The sequence below is a fragment of the Budorcas taxicolor genome, chromosome 8, assembly GCF_023091745.1.
Source record: "Budorcas taxicolor isolate Tak-1 chromosome 8, Takin1.1, whole genome shotgun sequence".
Classification (NCBI taxonomy): domain Eukaryota; kingdom Metazoa; phylum Chordata; class Mammalia; order Artiodactyla; family Bovidae; genus Budorcas; species Budorcas taxicolor.
This window is the reverse complement of record NC_068917.1, coordinates 77451953-77471554: the sequence shown is the minus strand read 5'-3', so window position 1 is coordinate 77471554 and position 19602 is coordinate 77451953. Positions and strand designations below refer to the sequence as shown.

The following is a 19602-nucleotide window of genomic DNA, read 5'->3' as shown; positions in this document are numbered from 1 at the left end:
TCCAGAAGGAAGAAACTGAGAACTGAGGAGCGGGGGGTGGAACGTGAGGGTTAAATCTTTGGTCTGGCCAGGGTCACCCAGAGCCTCAGGACAGAGCTGAGACTGCATCAGAATTCCGTGCAATGCCCCACCCCCACTTGCTCATCCCTAGAAGCTCCCTCTGTGCTCCTTCCTGAAAAGGTGGGAGGAGGGTTTCTAGTTGCCCCTGGACCTTGAGCAACCAGAGACGGGATCTGAAGCTGTATATTGAAAATTATGAGCAGGAAAACTCAGCCCCTGGTCATACAACTCTCCTCTGAGCCCCTCAACTTGCTGGTTTTCAGTTGGCGAGTGAACCATACTGCCCACACCTGCCCTGCGCCCCCATCTCCCCCCAGCCAGCACGAGAACAACACTCAAGCCCCTAGACCTTTCTCTTAGGGCTCAAACATCCTGGGTCAGAGTGCCTGACTGTTTCTTCCCCAGGAAGTATTAATGGCTATGCCTGCGCAGCTTCTGGGTTGGTCCTCTCCCTGCTAGGGAGTGGCATGACTGCTCTCACCCCTCTGCCCCATCAAAGGCCCCTGCCACAGAGAGTCTGTTGGCAAGCTTCCTCCTGCCAGCAGAGGGAACTTGGGGCTGGTGATCAGTAAGTCCCTTTGCAAATAGGATCAGCAGCATAATTTGTGAGGCTCCATGCACGATGAAAACGCAGGGCCCCTTGTTCAAAAACTATTGAGAATTTCAAGACTTGGACAGTAGCTCATCAAACAACGCATGGGGCAGCAGGGTCCCGTGTTCATGAAGCCCACCTGGTTTGGCTGGGTCTCAAGTGGATGGGGACAACACTTACTTCAAGTCTGGGACTCAAAGCCAGGGAGGCCTTCTAATTTTCCAAATGAATGTTCTGTTCATCCCTAAGAACCTGTTTCTGTTTCCTGCAGCCTAGCAGGTCTGCCACGGGACCACCAGGTCACTGTAGTGGTTTGGGAAGCCATCATTTCATACTTTCTGTGTTGCATCACAACATCCCTCTCCATCACACCCCCGATATTTCTGATGCTGTTATATGGAGCCGGAGGAGTGGCACATTTGAAAAATTAAAGTTCAATCCCACAGCGGAACTGAGGTTTTATTTGAGGGCACCAGACAGGGTCGCGGAGCATCCCTCCACTCCTACGGATCTGGGCGCTAGCCGTGCATATGAACTCAGGCTCTCCCCTCCTGGGGCGCCATGCCCCAGCACTGAGCGCCCTGGGTGCGACCCAGCACCCCAGCGTCTGTCTCCACCGGAGCCTTTCGCTGTGCCGAACGACCCCCCCCTCCTACGCCCCCCGCGGGGTGCTGCACCTGACCCACCTCCCCAAATGCCCACCCACCCGCATCTCCAGGCCGCTTCCCGCGCCGGCTTCTGGAAAGCTCTCGGTGCTTTCTACCGCATTCTTCGGGCGTCCTGCAGGTTTGGAGCCATTCCCAAAGTGGGTGTACACGCAGCGGAGCGCTGTAAACACGGGAGCCTCACCGTGCAGTGCACGCGGCGTCGCCAGAAGCTTGTGGGCGGCGCTGACGGGTGAGATGTCCCCACTCTTCCAGTCCCCTGCGCAGACCCCCGCCGCCGGGAAGATGAGCCTAGGGGTGGGGGTGGGGGGCCGCCAGGCGAGGAGAGGATGGTCGCTGGTAGTCCCAGGGCTGTCAGAGGGGGCGCTTTGGGTGGAGTCGGAAGATCCAGGGAAGGGAGGTGGCTGGAGCCCCATCGCCAAGGAACCGAGTTGGGGACCGAAAATTGTGGGGTCGGCGCACAGGCAGGGACTCGGGAGCCCCTTTGTTCATGAACGCCAATCACAGTTCTGTGGGGTAAACAGGATAGATGTTAGTGAACCTACTTTTGTGAAGATGGGGAAACTGACATTTGGAGAACTGACGCTGCTGCTGGGGTGGCAGAGCTGCTTCCTAATGCACCAGAGTACATCAGAGAAACGTCGCGCAACCTCCTCAGATTTCAGACGCGCCAGAGTACATCAGAGAAACGTCGCACAACCTCCTCAGATTTCAGACATCTGATTCAAACTGTCACATCTTACAAATGAAAATCTGGAAGGATAAACAGAAAGAAAAATCTCTAAAGATACCCAGAAAATAGGTATCAGAATTGAGATTAGAACCCATGTCTTGACCTTTCAGAATTTCTGGACCTATTGAAAAAAGAAGCTGATTATTGCTATTTAAGAGTGGGGTTAGGAATTTAAGAGTAAGTGCTGGTATTGTAACAGGATGCTTTTGAGAGTTCGTTATAATAATAGTTGGAAATTACAGACAATTTAAATGATCAGCCATGTGGGATGGCAAAATAAGGTACACCAGGTAAGAGACTATTACACAGCTGCAAAACTGTGCTTTTAGAGTGCATTTGAAGATAGTGGATGTAAAGGATCCAGTTGTATGCAAATACACAGAAAAGAGGAAAGATACCACAGTGCTGCTGGTTGCCTCTGGAGGGTGTGAATTACAGGCGAATTGTTTTGTTTTTCTTTTTGGATGAGTTTGCTATATTTGGGGAGGGAGTAGGAGAGGAGCTTGGGCTTTGGGCTTTGAACCCTGCAGCTTACTCTGCGTGACAGTGTCTTCCCCATGGCTTCCTTTGGGGAAAGGAGAGCCTTTGAGAGGCTTGTTTAATCAGTTCACTTCAATTCAGTTGCTCAGTCGTGTCGGACTCTTTGCGACCTCATGAATCGCAGCACGCCAGGCCTCCCTGTCCATCACCATCTCCCGGAGTTCACTCCAGTTCACGTCCATCGAGTCGGTGATGCCATCCAGCCATCTTATTCTCTGTCGTCCCCTTTTCCTCCTGCCTCCAATCCCTCCCAGCATCAGAGTCTTTTCCAATGAGTCAACTCTTCGCATGAGGTGGCCAAAGTACTGGAGTTTCAGCTTTAGCATCATTCCTTCCAAAGAACACCCAGGGCTGATCTCCTTTAGAATGGACTGGTTGGATCTCCTTGCAGTCCAAGGGACTCTCAAGAGTCTTCTCCAACACCACAGTTCAAAAGCATCAATTCTTCGGCACTCAGCTTTCTTCACAGTCCAACTCTCACATCCATACATGACCACTGGAAAAACCATAGCCTTGACTAGACGGACCTTTGTTGGCAAAGTAATGTCTCTGCTTTCCAATATGCTCTGTTTAATCAGAGCAGTTGGCAACCAGGTACCCTAGTCTGGAGATGGGAGGGAAGGGGAGTCAGTGCAAAGGGAGGGCAATTTGGCCCCACAGCCACTGTTCTCGTACTGCCCTTGGGCTAGTATCAATATCATCTGCAAGCTTGTTAGCACAGCAGTCTCGGAATCAGAATCTGGTGTGATAACAAAACTCCCGGCTAATTCCCAGGTACTTTAAAATATCTGGAGCAGCAGGGAAGGACCACAAGTGGCCTCTGTGTGCCTGCTTCCTTTCCTCTGTCCCTCTCTCTGTGCCACCTCCTCCCACTTCCCCAAAAGATACTGTGCCAGTGCCCACAATTGGTCCTATGTCTATTTTTGATGGAGTCAGAATTTGCAGTGATGACATAAGACCCTTGTGTTTACAGAACACATTCACATCTCTGAGATCTGTATTACGTCCATTTTACAGATGGAGAAACTGAGGCTTAGATATCAGTGGCTTGGTGACAAGGAAAGAACACTGGGCTGGAGGGTTGGGAGGGCTGGGTTCTCATCCTGGGGTTGCCACCAGCTTGTTGCAGGCCTTGGGGAGCCCCAGCCTGTTTCTGGGTTCTGCCTTACCTCTGAGGTGATTGGGTGGGAGACAGGTCCCTGTCCCAGGCCTCAGCTCCATGACTCCCATGGTCCCCAGGCTCCTGATGGGAGATCCTGTACTGACCCCTGGGTTTCCAGACTCCTCATCCAGTGCTCCTACCTTTGGCTTCCCTGCGTTTCTTTTCTTCAGGACCCAATGCCCTGTCTTCCAGTCACAGCCTATTTCAAAGGCTGGGGTATGGATTTCTACAAAGCTTTCACTTATGGGGCAGGAATGCTCTGCTGGAGAGGTGTTTCTCTCTGGCGCGACAAAGCCTCTGTCCCTGCTCCAGGCGTTTCAGGCCTCAGTGAGCAGCAGGGGCAGTGCCTGGCAGGCCTAAGATAGCACCTTGGCTTAGCTGCCCACCCACCATCTCTGAGGAGGGCAGTGACCCGCTCTCCTCTCCCACGCTGCTCAGGGACCACAGCCCAGCTGCCTTACTAATTGTGTCTCAGGAGAGACTTGTCTTATTCATTTTCTCCCAAGGGTTCCAGCGGACCTGTGGAGGAGCTGAGAACGGCTTCAGGGTGTGCATCGTTTCAGGAAGGGGAGAGCCCCTTCCCGTTCTTGTTAGGGTGAAGCAGTTGTGAGGAGGAGGGGTGTGGGGTGGGAGAGGGATGCAGGGAGAAGGATTTTTGTTTTGCAACAACTTCAGCTTTGGGGAAATGATCCATTGTGTAAGACCAGCTGGTCCAGGGCTCAGGGCAGCCAGCCAAGTGATGGTGGGAGGACCTTGGGAGAAGCCCTGCTGTGGGCTTAGAGGGAACAGCCAAGTGAAAGCGACCTGGTGGAGCAGAGAAGCGCTGCTCCCAGCAGGACTTCTTCTGGGGAGTCTCCTTGCCCCTCCATGCTCCCCCCACCATGCCCCCAACCCACCAGTCCCTTTGGCCTTGCCCCTCCCTTTCTATACTCCCTGAAGACCACTGTCCTCCTCGCCTCACTCTACTTCCATCCATGCCTCCTGCCTCAAGTCTCACGCTGGGGATGATAAATGGATTTATTTCCCTGTGTCAACTCAGAGGGTCTGAGTCTGTCACTGCTTCAGGCCCTTGAAAAGCACTTTCGGGAAGTGTTGAGGCTTGGTTGGGGAATGGTGCTGTGACCCCAAGCCCTTTCTGGATCTTGTATCTCATCTGGCTGCGCTGTTCCCAGTCAGCTTGGCCCAGCACCCACACAGCCCCCCATGAAGCTCCATGAAGCCTGGACCATTGGAGCCTCTGTGGACTTCCCTCTTGAGTTTCCATAACGCTTACTACCTGTGTCTGCCACCTTTCCACCTACAAAACCAATGCCCTGGGTTCAGGAAAGAGAAAATATCATTCATTAGGAGGGCTTGTCATCCTTCGGAGCCTAGCTTTTGGTTCCCCTCTTCTGCTAGGTCCTTCCTGACACCTGTCTTCCCTCTGCTCCTCTCTTGTCCTGTGAGCTGACCAGCTTTCTGGGGTAGTAGTTAGAAACCCAAATGTTGAGATCAGAGGTAGGTGGGAGTCTATCTCCACCCTCCCAGCTGTATAACTGTGGGTGAGTATCTTGATCTCATTATGATTCTTCATCCTCATTTATGCAGTGAGGTGAAGGTGGTGTTGAGAGTCTTAGATAAAATGCATATGATAAAATGCATTAGATAAATCTTAGATAAAATCCAGCATGGTGCCTGGCCCAGGATAAGCACTGGAGAAGCCTGGGCTATTACTTTCCGTACTTTGGTAACATTGTCTCATTGTATTTGTCAAATGATGTGGTGTGTCTGATCACAGTCTCGTTGTGGGATGGTGTAATTAAGTCAGCTTGGTGTCCCCGTCATCTGACACCATGCATTGGAACAAAGACCACCGAAGTTCAGATGTTTGCTTAAACTGCATTCCAGAAAGGACTGTATCCAAAAGGATATTATTTTATATTTTGATGCTTAAACATCAAATTATCCTTCCAGGATTTTTTTTTTCCTTGAACATTTTCTTCTGCAGTTAGTTAGGCTGCTCCTCCAGAGCCCCAGGGGCAGACTGGGTTATTTCTCTGGGTGTGTCTGCTCCAGTGTTTGCATTTCTGAGCAGCTGGGTAATTGATTCTCAGGCCCTGGGTCTTTAGTGCGCCCTGGAAACGAAACCTGGAATGGAACCTGTGTCAGAGTGAAGCTGGGACCCTGAAGGCTGCTTGCCAGGGGTACCCCAGCCATGGCAGCCCCTAGATCCACTGGACTTTCTGACCCTTTCAGCTGGTTCCAGGATTGTATTCCCAGCACCACCCGTTCATATCATCCACCTCTCTGCCCTTTTCCTGCAGAAATGTCCACCGAGGGGAGTAAGTATGTAAATAAAGAAATTAAAAATGCCCTCAAGGAGGTGAAACAAAGACCGACATAGAACAAACCAACGAAGAGCGCAAATTACTGCACAGCTCCCTAGAGGAAGCCAAGAAGAAGAAAGCGGTGAGGAAGAGCTCCGTGGCCCCAACCTTGATCCTCTGTGCTGGAGGGAGGGAGTGGCCCTTGCTCTTCCAGGTGCCCTGCCAGGTTGCCATGGTGACCTGCCCTCCTTCCTTTCCCACTGTGTCATCTGATACCAGGGGCTGTGGTTAACAAATAGGGAAGGTTTATTCGCTTTTGAAAGCTTCAAGAGGTGAGATTTTGGATCTGGTTTCCTTATAAGCCTGCTGCCAGATTCTTTTCAATAGATTTTTCTAAACCCCGATTGTGTGCAACTCCAACATCGGCTTTGGGTAGGGTCTGTCACTGTCACGGGTTAGAAGGGGGATGGCACCCTACCTTCAGGAAGCTTATCTAGTGTGGGTAATACCTTTGGGGGTATAGCAGGCACACACTGTATTGCCCACATCTGAGTTCTGGACTACTTTGTAAAGAGACACCTGAATCAACAGTGAACATACACAACTAAACCACTGTCATTCAATAAACAGCTTGTTTGTGCTGTGCTCAGTCCCTCAGTTGTGTCCAACTCTTTGAGACCCCATGGACTGTAGCCCGCCAGGCTCGTCTGTCCATGGGATTCTCCAGGCAAGAATACTGGAGCAGGTGGCCATTTGCTCTTCCAGGGGATCTTTCTGATCCAGGGATCAAACCCACGTCTCTTAGATGTCTCTTGCACTGGCAGGCATGTTCTTACCGCTACCGCCACCTGGGAAGCCCAGCTTATTTAAAAAATCAATAGTCTTTGTCAGGGTATCCTCAAATTCTACTCTGATTGCTACCCCTAATGACAGAGATGCTGAGATGGGGTCAATGGTCCCTAATGTGTGGGGTGAAATCATTATAAAGACTCAGAGAAGTTCTGCAGTAAAGAAACACATGTAACTTCATTTAACCCAAGTGCTTTCCAAATCCAATTGACCAGGAAATCCATTTATTTTTTTTCCTGATAGCTTGTAGCACAATTTCATGGTAGCCACTTGCAGAAATGTTGGCCTGGGTGCAGCTCTAACTTTCTCTGAAACTTAATGCCCTTTCTTGGCGTGAGTAGAAATTCCTGCCATGCTATGAGAAACCTCCTAGAGTCCACTGAGAAGTGGCAAGTCTTGTTCTTGAATATTTGTGTTTCTCACTGGAATTTGATATTTGACAATCTAGGTTCTATAAAGCACATCATGTTTGGAAAAAGACTCCATGACATCTCAGTTGAGAAATATGAGAACCGGAAAGAAAAGAATTGCCTGTGAATTGGCCTCATAGAAGGTGTGGTAGCCTTCCCCATTTGGGAGCAAGAGGCAGTGGACACAGACCAGGGGACAGGGGACATGGAGCAGGAGAAGATTTCACATGGCTCCTCCTGGTCAGACATTCCTAGTGCAGCTTCATCTGGGGATATAAATGGTCTACTTAATTCTTTGAAGAATAAAACAGTTATTTTTCAAGATTTTAATACAGAAAAGCAGAAGAAAAGTTTCTCCATAATCCTTTTACTTTAGGACGATTCCTTAGGTATCTAAGGGTACCTAAGTTTGATCTAATTTCTTACTACTTTTTCTCTTCTATACTTTTTGGACAGTGGCTGTACTCAAACTCATGAATTTTTTAACATGAGAAATGCTTATTGTAATATTTAACACTTGTTACAAACATCCTTGGTAATGTTGTCCTAGCTACCATTTGTAGGTACAACTATTTCCTTAACTTGTCCCCTAGTTTTGAACATCTGAGTTAACTCCAGTTTTTTTTTTTGCCATTCATGAATCTTGTAAAAAACATCTTCAGGCGTACAGATTTTTCCTTGATTGCAGGGATTCCTTGGGATAGATTCTTGCAGATTTCCTGATCAAATGTCATGGTCATGTTAGAGACTTTTGGTCGCAGGTGCGATTTTGATTTCAGAAACTTACCTATTCCCACGGCATGCTGCAGACTGTGGTTGCCATAGAAACATAAGATTCAAGGAAGCTTTGGAAGATGACATTTAAATTCCTGAAGTTGAGAGTAGAAAGTGGGGTATTTAGTGAGAAGGGGGAAGTCTCGGGGTAAAGACAGTAGGTGCAGCATCAGAGAAAGATGTCTAGATGGGCTCTAGTGGCCAGAAAGGACTAACGAGCAGGATGAAGATGGGAGGATGTTTAAAACCAGATGAGAGGGGACATCCTGGTGGCAAATGTGGGAACTTGTGAGCCAGAGTGGGATGGAAATAAGCACCCCATGTGCCCAGGTTGGGCAGAGTTGGGGGTGGGCACCCATGCCTGCTTTGGGAGGGGGAAGCCCATGGTTTCTGTGGCTAAGCCAGCCTGTGTCATCCCCCGGAATGCCCTGAATGACACCAGGGATTCCGAAACCAAGCTGAAGGCATCCCAGGAGGTGTGCAATGAGACCATGATGGCCCTCTGGGACGAGTGTAAGCCCTGCCTGCAACAGACCTGCGTGAAGTTCTATGCTCGTGTGTGCAGCAGCAGCTCAGGCCTGGCTGGCCACCAGGTGAAGGGGCCCCGCCCCTTCAGTACAGCATGGCTCAGGCAGGGGAATGAGAACTGAATATGCTTCTTTGATTCCGCCTTGAGTTTCAAGTGTGGGGATTTTCCTACCAAGGGGTTCTCCCACACCAGCCGGGTGCCCTGCAGTTCAACTCAAGTCGGACCCCATCTACCTAGAGACAGCGTCAGACCCCACAGCTTCAGGGCTCAGTCCCACAAGTCTGCCCCGCCACGCCCACCCCCGACTTCAACCGCCAATCATGAGTCCAGGTGCTCACCTGTGCTTCTGACTGGCTGGCTGTAGATTAGAGTGTTCCATGACCGCTTCCTTTTATTGTTGAGTCACTAAGTCGTGTCCAACTCTTTCCAACCCCATGGACTGTAGCCTGACAGGCTCCTCTGTCCATGGGACTTCCCAGGCAAGAATTCTGGAGTAAGTTGCCATTTCTTTCTCCCAGGGATCTTCCTGACCCAGGCATCAAACCCATATTATCTCCTACACTGCAGGTGGATTGCCCCCTTGGGTTCAATTAATTTGTTCAAGAAGCCCACAGAACCTGGAAAAACATTTTACATACTAGATAATCAATTTATTATTAAAGGATATAAGTTGGGTGACTTCCCCGGTGGTCCAGTGGTTAAGTATCTACCTTGCAGTGCAGAGAACATGAGTTCGAACCCTGGTTGGGAACTAGGATCCTAAATGCCACAGGGCAGTAAAGCCCGTGTACCGCAATGAAAGGTCCCACGTGACACAACTAAGGCCTGACACAACCAGAGATAAAGTTTAAAAATCAAAAATAAGTAAAATCATTTTTTGAAATGCCACCAATGGATGACTAGCCCATTGGTCATCCATTAAAAAAAGTAATAAAAACAAAAGGGTATAAGTCAGGAACAGCCAGATGGAAGAGACGCCAGAGATAGGGATGGGAGGGGTGGGGAGCCTTCCTGTCCTCTCTGAGTCAGCAGTCTCTTGTGTCTCATTGGTGCATATGTTCATCAACCCAGAAGCTTCCCAAGCCCATCCTTTCGGATTTCACAGAGGCTTTGTTACACAGGCACGATTGATTAAATCATTGGCCATTGGTCATTGATTTAATCTCCAGCCCCTCTCCCCTCTCTAGAAATCAGGGGCTGGGGCTGAAAGTTCTAACCCTTTAATCATGTAGTTGGCTCTCCCAGCAATCAGCCCCCATCCTTAGTTACTTTCAAAAAGTTACTTTCCTAACATAACAAAGACACCTTGATTGCTCTTATCACGGAAAATTCCAAGAGATTTAGGACCTCCTTGTCAGGAACCAGACCATATATATATTTCTTATGATAAATCACAGTATCACAGCTTCGTTTCACAGGCCATTTGCAACTGATTAGTTCTGGCTGCACTGGAGCCCAGAGTGTCGTGATCTATTGGTAATGTCTGCTATGAGTGCAGTAATGTGGGATGGTGAAAAGCACCTGTGTCAGGTATTTACCATCTTAGAAGACTCTCATCCAGCAATTCTTAGCTGCATAAGGTAACAAATGGCTCCACGGTAGGACAGAGCCCTGTGTCCACTTTAGCAAAAGGAATTAAGAATTTTTAGTATGTTAATTTGGAGAAGGAAATGGCAACCCACTCCAGTGTTCTTGCCTGGAGAATCCCAGGGACGGGGGAGCCTGGTGGGCTGCTGTCTATGGGGTTGCACAGAGTCGGACACGACTGAAGTGACTTAGCAGCAGCAGCAGCAGCAGTATATTAATATCCATCTGGACTTCCCTGGTGGCTCAGATGGTAAAGCATCTGCCTACAATGTAAGAGACCTGGGTTCAATCCCTGGGTCAGGAAGATCTCCTGGAGAAGGAAATGGCAACCCACTCCAGTATTCTTGCCTGGAAGATCCCACGGACAGAGGAACCTGGTAGGCTACAGTTCATGGGATTGCAAAGAGTCGGACATGACTGAGCAACTTCAATGTCCAGTATCCATCTACACTCCCCTATAGGCCTTGCTCAATTAGGACTCATGAATTTTGCCCTTCCCCGGAGTCCTGTCAGTTTGCACTTGGTTGATTGGGGAGGGGGTCAAAGAGGACAGCAGACTAGTCTCACCTGGTGGGTCTTGTGACTTTCTTGGTCTTACAGGTCTTCCTGCTCCTCCACACTGGAGTCAGTAGATTGGAAGGGGCTAGCCTGGACATTTCAGAGATGGGGAGCCATTCCCAGCTAGGGACTCCTAGATGTCCCAGGTGCAGCTGGGACAGGCCTGGCTCATCTTGACAAGGGAGGCACCTCTGATTATCCCCCATCTCCTGTCACAGCTTGAGGATTTCCTGAACCAGAGCTCCCCCTTCTACTTCTGGATCAATGGTGATCGCATTGACTCCCTGATGGACAATGACCGGCAGCAGAGCCATGTGATGGACGTCATGGAGGACAGCTTCAACTGGGCATCCAACACCATGGATGAACTCTTCCAGGACCGGTTCTTTCCCCAGAGGCCCCAGGACACTCAGTACTACTCCCCCTTCAGCTCATTCCCCAGGGGGTCACTCTTCTTTAATCCCAAATCCCGCTTTGCCTGGAACTTGCCTTTCCCTGTGTTGGAACCCCTCAACTTTCATGATGTGCTTCAGCCCTTCTACAATGTGATCCACCAGGCCCAGCAGGCCATGGATGCCCACCTGCACAGGAGTCCCTACCACTTCCCCATGGTGGAATTCGCAGGAGGTGAGAAGGAGGGGGTGAGAACTCATGGTTCATTGAGATGCTTAACCCAGTCAAATGGGCTGTGATGCTAAAGAAAAGTACAAATAACTAAGGAGCTAAGGGATTGTGGAGGTAGGGAGCATTAGATTCTCATATCTGTGCCCAGGACTTGGCCTATGCCATCTGAACCCCCACTAGCAACCTGGGGAGGGGGCTACCATCCCCTTTGATGGAGAGTGTAGGAGCATTCCCAGAGGTTCACGGGCTTCCGTGGTGGTTCAGCGGTAAAGAATCCACCTGCAATGCAGGCGGTGCGGGTTTGATCCCTGGTTTGGGAAGATCCAAACCAGGATTTGGCCTGGTCAAATCTAGCCCTACAGGACTTGGAACCAGTGTTCTTTTGAGTTTTCCAGGTCCTTCCAAAAATTGGTGGGCATGACCCTATTTCCTCTAGAGCAGGTATCCCCAACCTCTAGGATCTAATGCCTGTTGATCTGAGATGCAGCTGGTGTAATAATAACAGACATAAAGTGCACAATAAATGGAATGTTCTTGCATCATCCTGAAACCCCCTCCCCCACCCCTTGGTCCATGGAAAAAATTGTCTTCCACAAAACTGATCCCTCGCTCCAAAATGGTTGCAGACCACTGCTCTTGAAAACCAGATCCCTTTGTTTTGGGAACTCAGGTGGCTTTATGTGGACACCATGCTTATATTGGCAATGAATTGTATAATCAGCTCACTGTACAGTTAAGAGAGCTGTTCGTGGCTATAACCTTAGGGTCTGGTAGAGAATGGACACACAGTGAGTATCTTTTGAATGAATGAACTCTAACATGGACATGAAAAGCTAAAACTTTTAGAAGTGTCTTCTTTCAGTGAATCAATAGACACTGGTTGGCCAACCCCATCTCCTAAATGCTACAGTTTGACTGGCACTGGGGTTTGGCTTGTAATGGATTGGAAATACAGGAGCGTATTGGCTTGAATGGGCCTCCCTGGTGGCTCAGTGGTGAAGAACCCACATTCTAGTGCAGGAGACATGGGTTCAATCCCTGGGTCAGGAAGATCCCCTGGATAAGGAAATGGCAACCCACTCCAGTATCCTTGCCTGGGAAATCCCATGGACAGAGGAGTCTGGCGGGCTACAGTCCATGGGGTCACAAAAGAGTCAGACATGACTTAGCGGCTAAACAACAAATTGACTTGAATAAGCATTTACTGCATATCGTAAGGTCGGGGCAAGGGGTGCCCTGTGTTATAAGGAGGTTCCAAGGTGAATCTTACTCCTGCCTTCAAGGGGCTTGCTGCCTGGCCAGGGGGAGAGAAATGAGCCAGACAGAATGCAGAGCAAAACAGGTTATAATACCAAAGAGAAGTATGGACAGCTCAGAAAATGTGGAGGTGGGAGAGGTGTCAACAGGTGGAAGTGGTGAGAGGGAGGCCATACCCAGCTCAGGGGGCCCCAGGAACCACCTCCTGGTCCTGCTGCAGGGAGTACCACTGCTGACCCAAGCCTGTGTCTTTCTGCAGGCAGACAGCCAGATGCCAACCTGCTCTGCCTACAGAACCATCTCAAAGGGCCAGACAATGGTATGGAAGGGCTCAGAGAGATGGGGCGGCCCATGTTGCTCTGTGTGACTTCCCTTGTGTGTCCTCAGAAAACAATGACCGCACCGTGTGCAAGGAGATTAGCTACAACTCCACAAGATGCCTGTGGATGAAGGGCCAGTGCGCGAAGTGCCAGGAGATCTTGGAAGTGGGTGAGTCGGAGACCCTCTGGTCTCCTGTGTCCTCAGGCTCCCAGCACCTCACTGGGGCTGCCTTTAGGGCATCAAGCGGATGGGAGTTCAAATGCCAACTCTGCTACCTTCCAGTTGTGGCTCTTGGTGGGACAGGGGTCCTTTGCTTGGTTCTGCCTGGATCCCCCTCTGGGGTCGAGGGTTAAGATGCAGTTCAGTTCAGTTCAGTCGCTCAGTCGTGTCCGACTCTTTGCGACCCCATGAATCGCAGCATGCCGGGCCTCCCTGTCCATCACCATCTCCCGGAGTTCACTCAGACTCATGTCCATCGAGTCTGTGATGCCATCCAGCCATCTCATCCTCGGTCGTCCCCTTCTCCTCCTGCCCCCAATCCCTCCCAGCATCAGAGTCTTTTCCAATGAGTCAACTCTTCGCATGAGGTGGCCAAAGTACTGGAGCTTCAGCTTTAGCATCATTGCTTCCAAAGAAATCCCAGGGCTGATCTCCTTCAGAATGGACTGGTTGGATCTCCTTGCAGTCCAAGGGACTCTTAAGAATCTTCTCCAACACCACAGTTCAAAAGCATCAATTCTTCGGCGCTCAGCTTTCTTCACAGTCCAACTCTCGCATCCATACATGACTACTGGAAAAACCATAGCCTTGACTAGACGGACCTTAGTCAGCAAAGTAATGTCTCTGCTTTTGAATATACTGTCTAGGTTGGTCATAACTTTTCTTCCAAGGAGTAAGCGTCTTTTAAGATGCAGAGTTGTCCCCAAAGTTGGGAGACAGAATACAAAGTATCGGGTTGGCCAGAAAGTTTATTCAGGTTTTTCCATAACATTTTGTGGAAAAACCCCAAGAACTTTATGGCAAACCCAATACTTATCGCATCAGTTCATGGTTAACAGGCTGACGATAGGAGAGGCAGCTGTGCTTTCTAAAAAGCTGTCATCTTGTGACTTCCTCCAATTAGTCTGTCCCCAAGGGCTAAACCCAGTAGACATCCTCATTTTTGGCTGCAGACGATGAAAATTTAGACAGTATGTTGCTGTTACTGTTGTTTTGTCGCTAAGTCGTGTCCATCTCTTTGCAGCCCTGCGGACTATATGGCCCTCCAGGCTCCTCTGTCCATGGGATTTCCAAGACGAGAATACTGCAGTGGGTTGCCATTTCCTACTCCAAGGGATCTTCCCGACCCAGGGATCGAATTTGAGTCTCCTGCATTGGCAGGCGGATTCTTCACCACTGAGCCATTGAGGAAACCCTTAGACAGTGTGGACTCTGTTCAACTCTTGCCAAGTGTTTGTTACTGAACACTCTTCTTCTAAACACTTCATATTTACTCTGCTCCCTTGGATAACTGGGGTGGCTGCCTGTCTTACAGAGGAGACTGAGTTAGAGAAGGTCCAGTGACCTGCTCAGGATTACAGGCCACCCCTCCTGTGGGGTGCCTGGAGTGTGTTCCCCACCAGTGCTGCTGTGTTCTCTGCCCTGAACATACAGGTCTCTCTTTGTGGTACCTTCACTTCCTGGCCACCTTCCCTGTGGTTGGTTGGTCCCCGAGGCAAAGGAAATAGCTCTCTTCTGCTGTTGCTCTCTATTTTATCGGGGGAACTGAATTCTTCCTACTTGGAGGTAACAGCTATAAAAGCAGAGACACACTTCCTGGCTCACAAAAGTTTATGCTCAGAAGGAAAGAGTTAATTATCCCCCCCTACCACCCCAACAAGTGGATCGATCCTGTGGCTTTGCTGTTACTTAATTCTTTTGGGTGCCTGGGCAGGCCTTCAGAGTCTGGTTAAATATTCCTAATCTCAGTGCTGTGATTTTAGAAGCCACTGCAAAAGTACAAGTGCTATATGAGGCTGATCTATGAAGAAGTAAGGTGAGTCTACAAGCACACCTCTTGGGTTTAGCCCATAAAATATCATAGCTAGAAAACCGTAAATCACACAGTACCTCGCAGCGACAAAGACACCTTAGGGCCAGGAGAAGAGACCTACCGGTGCCCAAGCTCAGATTGGTGCCCCTGGTACCGATCTTAACGGTCACTGATCACAACTTCCTGAAACACTGGTTTTCTTTTCTGCACTGAGGAAGATTTATGCCTTCTTATCTAAGGTGCTTGCAACCTTTGGAGCGTGTGCTGCCTGGGACCTCCAGACTGAACTTTTGCAATTTCCATTCTCCTGGCATTTTGGACCAGATCATTCTTTTTTTTATGATAGGTTTCATCATTTTTTAAATATTTATTTTAAAAAAATATTTATTTATGTATTTGGCTGCTTAGGGTCTAGCTGTGGCATGCGTGACCCTCATTGTGTCATGTATTGCAGTGGGTGGGTTCAGTTGTTGCAGCATGCAATGTGGGATCCTAGTTCCCCAACCAGAGATCAAACCCATGACCCTGCATTGCAAGGCAGATTCTCAGCCACTGGACCACCAGGGAAGCCCCTGGACCAGATCATTCTTTGTGATGGGGGCTGCCCTGGGCACTGTAAGGTGTTTCACAGCATCTCTGGCCTCCAGTAACCTCCCATCCCCTACCCTGCCAGTTGTGACAATCAAAAGTGTTTTCAGACCTTGTCAAATATCCATGGGGACAGCATGTCCCAGGTGAGAGCCACTGCTCTAGACTTCATCCTGGTTCTCAATGACTGTCCTTATTTTCAATGACTCTCTGGCACGAAGAGTTAAGGTTAGTCATTGTACATATTTTTCAACCCAGGTTATTGTTCATAATCCTATGTCTTGCTCCACCTGATGTTTTATTTTAATTTAATAGAAATGATTAAAGGGCTTCCCTCATAACTCAGTCAGTAAAGAATCTGCCTGCAATGCAGGAGACCCCGGTTCTATTCCTGGGTAAGGAAGATGCCCTGGAGAAGGGCATGGCAATTCACTCCACTATTCTTGCCTGGAGAATCCCATGGACAGAGGAACCTGGTGGGCTACAGTCCATGAGGTTGAAAAGAGTCTCACACGACTTAGTGACTAAACCTAAACCAATAGAAATGATTACAACCAGCATGATGAAGCGTGCATAGAACTCCTCCTTTTCCCTGACTTGCTTGAGTTTCATGTGCTCTTTTGGGGATATTTTTCAACAGTTAAGGGAGAGAAAAACAGTAGTTTTTAAAGAGAGAGTGCATTGTTTCCAACCCTTGTCTACCTGACCACCTGCAGTGGCTGGGGTGGTGGGGTGGGGGGACCAAAAGCAATGACCTCCCCTACTCTCTGGTGAGCTTGGCAGCCAGCCACACTGGGCAGATGGGCAAACCTGGACCCCCTCACTTCCTGTGTGCTTGTGGTCTGAGGATCCTGGCTGGCTCTTCTGCTAGCCAGGTTCTTGGGGCCAGAATTTCCAACTCTGTAGATACAGGCAAACTTGGAGAACTTTGCAGAGCCACAGACTCAATAGGAAGAGCCCAAGTTTAGGAGTTAAAGCCTTGAGTTCACCATCCTGGCCTGCCAAATAATTCATCCTGTGACTTTAGGCAAATGATTTAGCTCTGTGCTCCTCAGTTTCGTTGTTGGATGTCAGAATACATCAGACTATTAGAGATCACCACTACCCAGAGTGTTCGGTGATGCCTGGGGCATAACGGTACCACACAAATGGCAGCCACAGGTAATGTCCGCCGTTTCCGGAAATGACTTCTGGGGGGACCGGGACAGCAAAGAGGAGCTCCTAGTCTTTGCATACGGAGCCCTGAAGTCCATGCTTCTTGAGGTGTGGACAGTGTCCCTCCTTGCCAATCTCCAGGGAGGCAGGATCTTGTACCCAAACAGAAATCAGTGATGTTACTGAAACAATTTACTTCAGCTGACACTGTCTCCCAGAGCAAGACTTTTTTGATGAAGATAGTATGTGCTGATTCCCACTCAGGGCGAGCTCTCTGCTTTGTCTTGGGCTGACAGTGAACACACAGTGGAAAGACGGCGCTCAGAGTAGCTCTGCCTTAGGTACTGGCTGTGTGACCCGACTGCCATTTGTCTTCATCCCTGTTGAGCTCTCCCTTCACATTTCTGTCATTTGTTTGTGTTCTTTCCATCTCTGGGCAGACTGTTCTGCCAACATCCCGACGCAGATGCTGCTGTGCCAGCAGCTGAACGAGTCCCTGCAGCTGGTGGAGTTCAGCAGCTGTGTGACCAGCTGCTCCAGCCCTACCAGCAGAAGAGGCTCGATACGTCGCCCTGCTCAAGCAGCTGGTCGAGCAGTTCACCTGGGTGTCCCAACTGGCCCACCTCATGCAGAACGACGACCAGTACCATTTGCAGGTCTCCACGGTTAGTCCGTGCTGGCCACACATGGCAGCTGCACTCGCCGTGCAGTCTGGAGGTCACGTGTTCCTCCGCCGAGGGTGAAACAGGATCAAGATGCTCACGGGGGCATGTCTGCTTTGATGGAGCACTTGTTCTACTGCAGGAAGCAAACACTCAGGTGCAGCGGTGCACGGAGACCTCATTGCCTGATGAGGCCGAGTGTCACGATCCTATTTTACGGGTGAGGAAGTGGTGAGGTTCAACCGCTTCTCCAGCATCTCCTACCTGAGGGGTGATCACCTAGGTGTTTGAACCTGTCTGCCTGGCTGCAGAGCTCTCTTTCCGGAGAGCTGCCCTGTCCCATGTAGGATGCCTCATGAATTGATCCATTGTTCTCCTCCAGTGATAAGCAGCATCTCTCTAGTACTGGGAAACGTTTCTTTTTCTCTCCCTGATTCCTCTTCTACCACTGCCTGGCTTGTTGCTGCCCAAAGGAAGCATGGCAGCTCGGAAACCATGTTTTACTTGGGGGGCTCCCCCTGGGCTGGTCCTTTGTGGAAGGCATTTACCTCAAAAAAGTAGTGTCTCTGAGGGCGTTTCTGTTCACCAAGTTGTCTAGTTGTGGAGGTTAGGGAAAAGCAAAGGGGTCCACAGATCCGAATGAAGCCTTACTTTAGTTGCCAGCTGAGTCTGGGTTGACCGTCTTCCCCACCTCCTTGTTACTTTTTCTCCTTCCAAGTGAATCCCCACAGCTCTGACCCCAGAATTCCGTCCGGCCTCACCAAGGTGGTTGTGAAGCTCTTCAACCCCTTCCCCATCACTGTGATGGTCCTGCAGGAAGTCTCCAGTCCTAACTTTATGGAAAACGTGGTGGAAAAAGCGCTGCAGCAATACTGCCAGAAGAGCCCGTGAGTGTGCGCCCCCCGCCCCACCTCGGGCCCTCTGGGGCGAACAGCTCCTTGGGGGTCCAAAACACAGGGCAGAGGCGTCACTGGAGCTATAGCCAGAGCCCACGCAGGAAGTTGGGAAGCTACTAGGAATTTGTTTCTTTCTTTGGAGGATGTTCTTTCTGGGTTGATGAGAATCAAAGTGTTGGTTGCTGCTTCTCAGTGATTATCAGCTCTCACCTTCCCCTCCCCTGTTTCTTTCTCAGGGAGGAGTGAGGCGTGAAAGTTTCTTTTCTAAGTATGTGGGCATCTGCGCCCACTTGCTCCTGAGATGAGCTTCAGGCCCCTCTAGAGAGTTCTGCACATTACCAGGTGACCAGGCCCTGGGCTCGAGGCCCTCCTGACCCCACCAGCCCCTCTTTCCTCTGAACTCCTCTGAAACGCACTGATGCCTGCGTTTGCTGATCACCAGAGGAACTTGCTCACATGCCCCTAACTCAATAAACCGCCTTGTAATCTGAATGTTTTGCTGTGTCTTTTTAAAAAATTTTTCTGGCTGCGCCCTGAGGCATGTGGGATCTTAGTTCACTGTTGTTGTTGATTAGTCGCTCAGTCTCTATTGACCTCTATTACGACCTATGGACTGCAGCCCACCAGGCTCCTCTGTCTATGGAATTCTCCAGGTGAGAATATTGGAGTGAGTAATCATTCCCTTCTCCTGGGGATCTTCCTGACCCAGGGATCAAACCCACATCTGCATTGGCAGGTGGGTTCTTTACCGCTGAGCCACCAGGGAACCCCCTTTTAGTTCACTGACTAGGGATCCAACCCACGCTCTCGGCATTGGAAGTGTGGCATCTTAACCTCTGGACCACCAGGGAAGTCCTGGTGTGTCCTCCTTAGGCTGCTTGTTTTGTTTGTTTTAACCCCCGAATGTCTTCATTTGAATATGGAAAAAAGAAAAGAAAAACCAATGGCTAAGATGGTATAATCTCAAGTAGTTGAGAATAAAAGGAATGGGATGATGAAGTTGGTCCAGTTCAAAGATTTCCTGCTTTTAGGAAGAGACGTGCCCAGCAGCCAGCTAAAGCATGTTTCTGAAAAACGAACCTTTTCCATTTTCTTATAAAGTGGATACATACTTTGATTGGGGTGAGGATGATCTCCTGAAGGAATACATTGAAAATTAGGGTGTGTAAGGGTAAAAATAAGGCATACTGGTTATTTTGATACATAATTGATATTTTCCTTCTGGAAAATGTACTCCTCCCCAAAAAACAAAATGAGGTAATTTTCTTTTAGTTGTGAGAGCTTAGAATCCCTGTGAAACCT

General features: G+C 49.5%; 1 pseudogene; it reads left to right on the top strand.

The window, feature by feature from the left end:
* The first annotated feature begins 1346 nt into the window (after positions 1-1346).
* LOC128052083 (clusterin-like) lies at positions 1347-18546 on the top strand (annotated as a pseudogene).
* Positions 18547-19602: the final 1056 nt, after the last annotated feature.